Source organism: Magnolia sinica, chromosome 6 (assembly GCF_029962835.1).
Source record: "Magnolia sinica isolate HGM2019 chromosome 6, MsV1, whole genome shotgun sequence".
Taxonomy (NCBI): Eukaryota; Viridiplantae; Streptophyta; class Magnoliopsida; order Magnoliales; family Magnoliaceae; genus Magnolia; species Magnolia sinica.
The window spans coordinates 44,249,197-44,259,245 of record NC_080578.1 but is presented as its reverse complement, the minus strand read 5'-3'; the positions used below and the strand labels follow the sequence as shown (position 1 = coordinate 44,259,245).

The following is a 10,049-nucleotide window of genomic DNA, read 5'->3' as shown; positions in this document are numbered from 1 at the left end:
ACTAAAATTTCAAGTTATCTTTTCAGAATATGAGTTAGGTGTGAATTTATAAACCAAGCTCAATTGATGTTTAAACTTCTCTATTAATCAATTCATTGAAAGAACTTATTTAAAAGTCTACTAATTAACTCAATTCTAGATTTTCAAAAGTACTATATATCTTTTCATAATGCTCACAATATATTTAGATTTACAGCATACTCTCTTCAAAAAGAGTTTTGAAACTGAATTTAAATTATTTTTTTATTATTTTCCTCAGCACTAAAGAAAATATTGATTAAATCTATCTAATCTCACCCCAACCTAAAATTTACATTGTCCTTAATGTAAGAAATATGCAATAAACTCAACATGACACAGAGAATGAAAGAAGGATGAGTTAGAAGATAATACCTGAGGAAAAAGAATGGATTCGTTCAAAGTCTTGAGCATCTAAAGGGATTAGCATGAAACTAAAACAAGACTAAACAAACTAATCATAAGAAAGTAATAAATTACTAGTCCTAATTATTATTTATCATGTGGCATCGGTTCTTCCTCTAATAAGTATCTCAACAGGTTTTTCAAAAAAGTTTTCAACAAGATCATCCAAAAACCTACTTTTTAGTAAGTTTGGATGTCCTGGACCGTCATTGTCTAGAGAAATTTATACACCTCTTTAAAGATTTTATTCTTTACATCCTGAGGTATCCAAAAAGTGAATGTTTCATATGTAGTAGAAAAAATTTCAAAGTTAGTGGTTTGTGGTACCACAAGAGACTATAAACAATTGGATATCAGAGAATTTGTTCAACGTAGTCTCCCTGAAATATGAAGTATTAACTTTAGTTCAAAATTTAGCTCCACCTATAATGGTGAACCTTTGGCATTGGTGGAAGGAGGTGTTTTAACACAATTATCCCAGGACACAATCTCGCAAGGCACTCACTATATCTATAATCATAGGATTGTTTGAATCCTTAAAGTGTGTCAAGCAGACTTCTAGAGGTTCAAGAGTTTCAATTGAAAGAGGCGAGATGTTGGAGAAATGAGGCCAAAGACTCGTATATCTGTGATGGCTCTTTGTCATGTGAAGTGTTGCTAGATTCATCACCATCCTTTGAATTTTTGAACTCCTTAAGTTTCTCAACCTTCATTTGAATCTCTTTTTTTAATTTCTTTTCCACTTCTCAAGGTGGTGATGGTCTTAACATGTTCCACATGTTAAGTCAAAGAGTTGAGATGACTTATCTGAAACTGTCCTTTCGAGTTAGGTTGAGGTTGGGCCGGAAAGGTTCCAGTCTCCCTAACATTTAGTCGTGTCTCAAGTCTTGCACTAAAGTTCTGAGTTCATTTATAGCTTGTAGTTGCCCTGCATAAATGCATCTAATATATCCTCAAGGTTTCTCCTGGGTGGGGGTCCACTAGATTGTCCTTGGGAATAATTAGTTACATTTGTAGTTGGTTCATTTTTCCAATTAAAGTTTTGTCAATCAGGAGTGTACGTGTTAGAATTTGGTACACTGAAGGGTCGTTGATAGGCGTTTTTAGTGTTTGCTTAAACATGCAACACCTCTTGAAATGCAGGAATTGTAGGACAATATTTGGTTAGGTGTACATAGCTCTCACAAATTCAACATACGATTTTGGCGACTATTTTGGATTGAATTGATTCCTTCCTATATTCCAAGTCCTCAATTTTTTGTGTGAGGTTCGCAAACTGTACATTAATATCATCTTCCTCTTTGTGTATATGTACTCCCTTCTCTCTTGGCACTGCCCTGGGATTACTAGTTTGGTTAAATGTATCCCATGATTGGGCATTTTCAGGTAGCATATCAAAGTAATCCTAAGCTTCTCCTGATTCCCTATTAATGAACTTGCCATTGCACATCATTTCCACTAATTAGCACATATTCGGACTAAGTCCGTCATAGAACAAATTAATTGTTAACCAAATTTTGTAACCATGGTGTGGACAAGCGAGAAGTAAATCTTCAAACCGCTCCCAACACTCGAAGAAAATATCATCTCTTTTCTGAGAAAAGTTCATTATGCCTCGTCTAAGAGTGTTGATCTTATAAGCTGAGAAGAACTTTTTAAGGAACTACTGGTTCATCTCAATCTATGTGCCAATGGATCTAGGTCTTAACGAGTAAAATCATGATTTGGCCTTCTCCTTTAGAGATAATGGAAATAACTTAATTCTAATTGTGTCAGGAAGAACATTATTAAAGTGTATGGTTGTTACGATCTCTTCAAATTCTTTAATATGCAAGTATGGACTTTCTGAATCAAGTCCATAGAATTTAGGAAGCAATTGAATTAAACCTAGTTTAAAGTCCACGTTTCCTTGATTGGTCAGAAAGATCATGCAGAAAGGTATACTTGTTCTCACCAGTTATAAATAATCTTACAAGGTTTGCGCCGGTGGAACATGGTGCACCTCATTCTCATTGCGCACTGTCCTAACTAGCGGCGTGTGATGCTCAGGATTCTCATCGAAATATTGTTCGTTAGCCATGATTCCAGATGATGCTTTAGGAGTATTTAGAAGTTTTCTAACTCATCAGTGGATCGCAAGTCTGTCAACTAAACCTCCTTCACTTAAAAGTATCAATGTATGGTCCATTACCCACTTGGGCATGAACCACACCAAATTCTATTTCTAATTCCTAACTCCTACAACAATTATGGAGCAAACTTCAGAGAGGAAGGTATTACCATATGAGAGGGATTGAATTGAACATCCTACATAGAAAACACTCAATGTTAGTAAAATAAGACAAAACTAAAGACAAAATTCTGAAAATCCTAAGATATTAAGTTAGAAAATTCAAAAACACAATAAAAATATAACCTAAAAAAAAAAAAAAAAAACTAAACCTAAATGTGTTCAACGCCACTCCCCAACAATGACGCCAAAAACTTGTTCATAACCCCAAGTGCAGGGCTGCATTGTAGTAATAACTCGGTGAGATTGAGGTCGAATCCACAGGGAATGGGGAACACGATGTAGAAATAATCTAAGTCTAATGAATTATCTAAGTTTTTAATCTAGTAAGATAAAAAGAGTAGAAATAAATAAATAAAAGCCTAAGGATCCAGGGATCCACTTGTAGTAATTTTAATATCAAATTACTGATTCAATATAAGATAACTCGACTGGAATCGAAGTCCTAATCTATCCAGTCGAATGATAGGGCAGTTAAATCATTCACAACATCAAAAGGGATGTGATTTCAATTGATAGGTTCTCTCATGAAGCACTCGGACATCAATAACAGGGAATTGAAAGCATCCAAAACACCCTTAGGCATCAGTGGATCAATCAATTATATAGATTTATTCATTCTCTAAATCGGTCTGAACATTTGTTAAATTGAAGTATCCATCATACCTAAAGTGCATAACAAATCCAAAAATAAACAACTCAAAAACTTGAAGTAAATTCAAACCAAATCAAACTACCATCACCATTCAATTTAATGTCATTGAATTTAGCAAACTAAATATTAAAATCAACTACAAGCTTCATCTCTTAACCTTAGCCAATAGATTAGCCTAACAAGACTAGCATCCTAGAAGAAAAACAAAAGAAAGACAAATTAGAACTGAATGATTGAAGAAGAGAGGGGACTCCTTGAAACTCTACGACACCTTGCTCTACTCCTCGCACCCTAATTCATGCTTAGGAACTCTTAAAAGACCCCTATTTATAAGCTTTGATTAGGCTGGCTCTAAAACTGCCTTAATTTATGTTGTTCAGTTACGCTTCGATTGCATGTGACCGATTTCAATTGCACTAAAATTAGAACTTCGGTCGGACTGATTTATTTTTTGGTCGAATCAAATTAACTCCTTTTCATGCCTGAACTCTCTATTCACCTTCGGTCACACCAAACCTGCCATTGGTCACACAGAACAGGGATTCAGTAGAACCGAATCAGCTCTGAAATTCATCATTCCTTGTTGGACTGTTTTTTGCACCTTTAGTCGGACCGAAGGTCGAGTCGAACAGTCTATTTTCTATTGTTGTTTCTACGATTTTTCCAGTATTTTCTTCCTCCTTTGCACTTGATTTCTTAGATCTTTGGCATATAAATTCTTCCTTCTTGACCTCCAAATCTCCAAGCCTTACTTTGGTACTCTTTTAAGCATTAATTCACCACTTTTAACGTCATTTTCTCCAAAGCTATCGAAATCACCTCATAAGATAAAACATGTGAAAATAGGTTGATTAAGTGCATTTATGTTCTCAAAACAAATGAATAACAAGGGAGAAATATGCAATATTTGACACTCAACACTGTACCTTTTCAAAGTTAGTATCGATTAAGAGTGAAAGGGTTACGATTGGCGGCCCGCGCAAAGACAATCACAATGTTTTCCGCAAACCCTCATGATATGTGTGAATTATCTATTTCCAAGCAACCAGCTGGCACGGAGACAAAGGAAGGCAACAAACCGAGATCCCAACTCATGACTAACTGGCAAAGGCGAGGTGTCCACTTGCTTTTGGCATTTAGTTTCACACAACCTCTACTAAAGAGGAGTATCTACAAAACCCACCCTAGGCTGATAAGCTGATGGAGTTTGAACGAATGTATGGACAATTGAACCTCAATCCTAAACCCTAGCCCGAGAAGCCTAAACCCTAGTCCTAAACCTTAAACTTAGCCCATTCAACCCAGTCAACCCAGTCAGCCTAACCCTAAACCCTAGTAACACAAAACTCGAAAGCCTTGAGTCAACTTGGCGAGTCAACTCACTTGGTTAGCCTACCTAACCCAACAACCAATCAACTCACCTAGTTAAACCCAAAAATGAGCCCGAACCCAAGCCCAAAACCAAGTCCGATCGGAGACATAACTGAAACCTCAAAGCAGCAACCCTCACAACAAAGCCTCCACACACTTGGAGGGTGCTACCTACCAAAGCAGGGAGTCCAAGTGGGGACTAACGGCAGCCAAGTTGCCGCTGGCCATGTGGCACTCCCCCTCTTTCAAGCAACGCCCCTCAAGCATGCAGATCTCTCCCTTTTTGAACCAAACCTTAAGTATGTGATTGAGGTGCATTTACTTCGATGCCCATCTCCTTACCTAAAATTACCATTTTACCATCTCATCCAACCCACGAGATGATTCCATGTGGCAATCTCCAATGCCTTCCATCCTTAAGCATCCCTTCTATCTAGAAGTACCAGGAGGGAATCTACGAAGCCATCATTCCACAAAGGAGAAATTGAGAGAGAGAGAGAGAGATAGAGAGAGAGCCCAACCCTGGTCTAATCAAGCCTAGCCAGAGTCTAAGCCTCCTAAGCCCCCCCAGTTCAAATCTAAGCCAGTCAATCTTAACCTTGTGACATTACCATTCATCCAACAGTTCGAGCCTCTATCAATTTCATAAAATCAACGCATCAACATCGTACAACATTCATTCCCTTCTCAACCTCCTGCTCCTTAAATACATCAACATCATAGTGCATTTTCATTGTTTTCATGCATCTGACTGGCAGGCGTATGCTTTGTGGCTTACCAATAAAATCGGATCTTGCCCATCAGAAACCTTAGCCAGTTAGTCATCGTTTAGCATACATATTGCATTCCATCATTTTTCATCATATATGACTAGTGAGTGTATGCTTTAAGACTTGCCGATATAATCATAGCAGGTCCACTAGAAACCTTAGCCGGTTGGCTATCATTTTATTATAAGCATCCATACGGCATCAAGCATCCTTTGCACCATGCACTTGATCATTTCAAACATATGCTCTATGGCTTGGCAATATAGTAGGATCCTACCCATCAGAAATTTGGATTGATCAATTACTGGTATCATTCTATTACATTACATTTACGACACTCGAGAACTACTCTTATTCTTTAGAAATTAGTCAGATCTTGTGAAGTAAAGACTTTATATCCGTATGGGTAGAGTGAGTGCCTAACACATTCCCTCTCTGTAATTGCAGTCCCATACTCAGAATCTCTGAAATGTACACTCACGAGTCATCTTACGGTAAAGGATCTTCGAGCTCTCAACCTTAAGCGTTTCTACGGGCTCTAACTGACTTTAGAATCATAATAATTTGTTAGTGTCGACCCTAGTCAAATATAAAACATTCTCCCCATTTACAAAAGCCCTCGAGTGAGGCAACCAAGTGGAAAGAAGATAGTAGATCTCTCATACCCTCGGAGAATCTGCCCTCTAACGTCCACAGGATCATGCCCTAAAATGATCTTTTAAAATAGTTAGACGGTGTGAATCCAAGGCACATACATCACTGTGAACACCACAGTTAGGGGGAGCGGATTAAGTGAGACCTTGGATCCACAAGGGTGGGTGGGGCCCGACTGCAGGGCCCACTGTGATATATGTGACTTCATCCATGGCTTTCATCTATATTGAAAGCTCATTTTAGGGCATGATAAAAAAATGAAGCAGTTCCAAATCCCAGATGGACCATAGTACATGAAATAATGGTGATTAACAATTAAAAATTTCTATGAGCCACGAAAGCTTTGGATCAAGATGATATTTGTGTTGTCTCTTCATCTAGGCATCTGTGACCTTATCAACAGGTTGGATGGCAAATAAACATTCTGGAGAAATCCATGAAGTTTTCAATGGTGGGGATTCAATCATGCCTATATTTGTGTGGTACGATCCACTTAAGATTTAAGTAAGCTTCATTTTTGAGATATGCCCAAAAATGATCTTTCAAAATGGTTGGACTATGGATTTAAGGCACATACATCACTATGAGCACCACACTCAGGGGGAGCCGAATAGGTGAGACCGAGGGTGGGTGGGACCCTTGATTGTGGGGCCCCACTGTGATATATGTGACTTCATCCATGCTGTCCATCTGTATTGAAAGCTCGTTTTTGGGCATAATTAGAAAAATGAAGTAGTTCCAATTCCCAAATGAACCATAGTACATGAAACAATGGTTAATGACCATTAAAAACTTCTTATGAGCCACAAAAGCTTTGGATCAAGAGAATATTTGTGTGGTCTCTTCATCCATGTGTTTGTGACCTTACCAATAAGTTGGAGGGCAAATAAATATTTCGATAGAATCTGTTGGGAAAAAATATGACAAGTCCTTGAATCAGTCAGAAAAGCGGAAGAGTAGTAAGCAATGGCTCGGACTCGTTGGATGCCGAGTCCGGATAAAGCCCAAAATCTATAAGAATGCTAGATGGAGAGACGTAGCTCGGACCGTGAGGTCCCTGACCCGGCCATGGCCTGAGCGTCTTGAGTCACAAAGTGAAACATTTAATTAAGGAAGTGCACCTCAAGGCTCAATCAGAAGCCTCGAGAGGAAAGCCCAAATCGACTTAACATGAGTCGGTTCTAGAGCCGTTTGAACTTTAGTCCAACTCAAAGATTGGGTCGGCCAATAAAGTAGATGGAGAATTAAGCCATAAAACCTATCTCAGCATGACCATGCTAAAGAGAAAGAGTTGACCGAGCTATACCACCCTATATCCAGAAGTTACCTAGTAAAACTCTGGATCTCTACCCGAGATTCTCAGGTAGATAAGATTAAGATCTCCGAGAATCAAGGAGTATCAGGGAGTACGGATCCCAAGAGATTGAAATCTATCTTAATTACGTAATCTACTCGAATCATGAAAACCCTATGAGGTACGACTGCTTATAAATACAAGAACCTTCATTTTAAAAGGTATGCAAAAATCCTCACCCTAAAAACCTTTTAGACCTAGATTCTGACTTAAGCATCGGAGGGTCCCTTGACAAGGCCAAGGTCACCTTTTCCTTTCTATCTATGCAAGTTTCAAGGTTACTAAGGGGGCGAGCCGAAATCAGCATCAACAGTTTAGCGCCGTCTGTGGGAAATGATACGAAAAGTAGTTTTCTCCAACTACAGAGCACTCTCTAATGGCAAGAACAAGGAGAACCGTCCAGAATGAGCCCAGTGAGGTCCCAGTCACTGGACCACCGACAATCGAAGGCCCCCTGGTACAAATGGTGCTCATGCCCAAGCGGCCCAGAACCAACATGATAATCGACAAAGTTCTGCGGCCCATCAAGCAACCTCCGTTTCAACCAAACATACACAATGAAATCGTAGCAATGGACGATTAGATAAGGAGGTCCAAAATCTCAGGACCGACCTGAATTATGGAACTGGATACTGGAACAAATTCATCGTCAACAGGTCCATCCGCCCCAGCAAGGCAATGGCCGAGCCAACACTCAGCACCAATTCGTCGATCCTCAGCCCGTCGCACCTCGAAGTGCCCCTCAGGAAAGTCAGCATCAGGTTCCAGTCAAACCGGCGCCGTCCAATGTCTTTTGACCGCTCCACTACCTACCTCCGATCTACGACATGAAATAGATCAGAGAAGGCACAATAGGCCTCCCATTGAGGGCATAGCTGATAGTGACGAGCCCTGGAAAGCTGATATGCAGGATCTGCGGAAAGAAATGCGGGAAGAAATTGTAGATATGAAGCAAAACCGCTATGCCAATCAAATCGAACCTGAGGTAAAGGCGTCCCCGTTCATGGAGGAAATCATGCAAGCTAGGTTATTAGAGCGATTCTGCCTTCCTCAAATCCCATCCTTCACCGCCAAAACCGACCCAACCGAGCACATTGAGTTCTTCTGAACTTACATGTAATTGCATGATGCCTCAGACGCCGTGATGTGTCGGGCCTTCTCTCTCACCTTGGCCGACGTAGCTCGACTTTTGGTTTAAACAGTTGAAACCGAAGTCGATCAGCTCCTTCACCGAACTCAGCAACGCTTTCTTTGCCAATTTCATTGGTGGGAAGAAAAAATTGAAGTCATCTGTGCATCTAAATAATATAATCCAAAAGGAGGGAGAGCTACTTAAGGATTATGTCAAGCGATTCAATTTTGAATCGCTCCAAGTCTGGAAGCACTCAGACGAGACAGCTCTCAATTCAATTATGCAAGGAGTCTGAGACAAGCATTTTCTTACGTCTCTAAACAAGAACCCGCCCGCTAATCTGGCCGAATTCATGGCTCGGTCAGATAAGTATGCGGACGCTGAAGAAACCTGAATTCTGCGGGAGGCCGCCTAAAATGCGAAAACCCTAGCCAAAGAGCGAGCCAAAAAAAAGTTGATTCGGCTAGTGGTAAAAAGCGAAAAGATGATCGGTCTCGTGATGAACATAGAGCAGGAAAATGACCTGATCACAAATTTTTGACGTACACCGCGCTCAACAAGCCACAAGAGCAGGTATTAATGGAGATCAAAGGCGAAGGATTTATCAATTGGCCAGACATACTTCGGAATAACTCGAACCGACGGAACAAGAGCAAATATTACTATTTTCATCATGATCATAGACATAACACTAGTGATTGTTATAATCTGAAGCAAGAGATTGAGAGGCTCATCCGAGAGGGCTATCTCTGTGAGCATGTCGATCTTGAGCCAGAACCACGGAAGAATGCCCAAATGATAACCGGCCCACTAAAGATATCCGGACTATTATCGGTGGCCATTTGGGCGGAGGTGATTCAAGTAATGCTTGGAAAAAGTATGCGAGGAATATTGATCGGCCTGAGTCTGAAATCATGGTTCTAGCTCGACCTTCAAAGAAAAGAAAGCTTGGAAAATATACTATATCATTCACAGAGGAAGACGCCAAGGGCATCCATCACCTGCATGACGACACTTTGGTCGTCACTGTTACTATCGCAAACCGCCGGGTCTTCAGAGTTCTTATCGACACGGGTTCATCTACGGACGTACTATTTACACAAGCATTTGACAAGATGGGCGCCGAACAATCAGCTCTGAGGCCGTAAGGACTCCGGTGATCGGATTCTCAGGCGGACCGATTCTTCCCGAGGGAACGATCTGCCTCCCGCTCACTATTGGGGAGGCACCGAGTCAAGCCACTGTTATGATCAACTTTTTAGTAGTTGATCAATCTTCAGTCTATAATGCTATCCTCGGACGACCTTCCCTCTGTCTCCTCCAAGCAATCATCTCGACTTATCACCTGTCCATGAAGTTCTCGACTGAAAAAGGCATCGGGGTGGTGAAAGGAGACCAAC

At 40.3% G+C, this 10,049-nt stretch overlaps 1 non-coding gene across 1 annotated transcript; it reads left to right on the top strand.

The window, feature by feature from the left end:
- Nucleotides 1-1,943: 1,943 nt before the first annotated feature.
- On the top strand, nt 1,944-2,050 carry LOC131250382 (small nucleolar RNA R71). Its single transcript, XR_009173309.1, has one exon. It is a non-coding gene; the product is annotated as a small nucleolar RNA R71 (small nucleolar RNA).
- The last annotated feature ends 7,999 nt before the right edge of the window (nt 2,051-10,049 follow it).